The sequence below is a fragment of the Chiloscyllium plagiosum genome, chromosome 31 (assembly GCF_004010195.1).
Source record: "Chiloscyllium plagiosum isolate BGI_BamShark_2017 chromosome 31, ASM401019v2, whole genome shotgun sequence".
Lineage (NCBI taxonomy): Eukaryota > Metazoa > Chordata > Chondrichthyes > Orectolobiformes > Hemiscylliidae > Chiloscyllium > Chiloscyllium plagiosum.
In genome coordinates, this window is record NC_057740.1 from 2219806 (window position 1) to 2220245 (window position 440).

A 440-nucleotide genomic window follows, 5' to 3' on the forward strand; every position below is an offset into this window, starting at 1 on the left:
AAGCAAAATGTAGGACTTATACACTTAATGGTAAGGTCCTAGGGAGTGTTGCTGAACAAAGAGACCTTGGAGTGCAGGTTCATAGCTCCTTGAAAGTGGAGTCGCAGGTAGATAGGATAGTGAAGGCGGCGTTTGGTATGCTTTCTTTTATTGGTCAGAGTATCGATTTTCGGAGTTAGGAGGTCATGTTGTGGCTGTATAGGACATTGTTTAGGCCACTTTTGGAATATTGCGTGTAATTCTGGACTCCTTCCTACTGGAAGGTTGTTGTGAAACTTGAAAGGGTTCAGAAAAGATTTACAAGGATGTTGCCAGGGTTGGAGGATTTAACCAAAGGGAGAAGCTGAACAGGCTAGGGCTGTTTTGCCTGGAGCGTCCGAGGCTACGGAGGCTGAGGGTGGTCGTATAGAGGTTTACAAAATCATGAGGGGCATGGATAG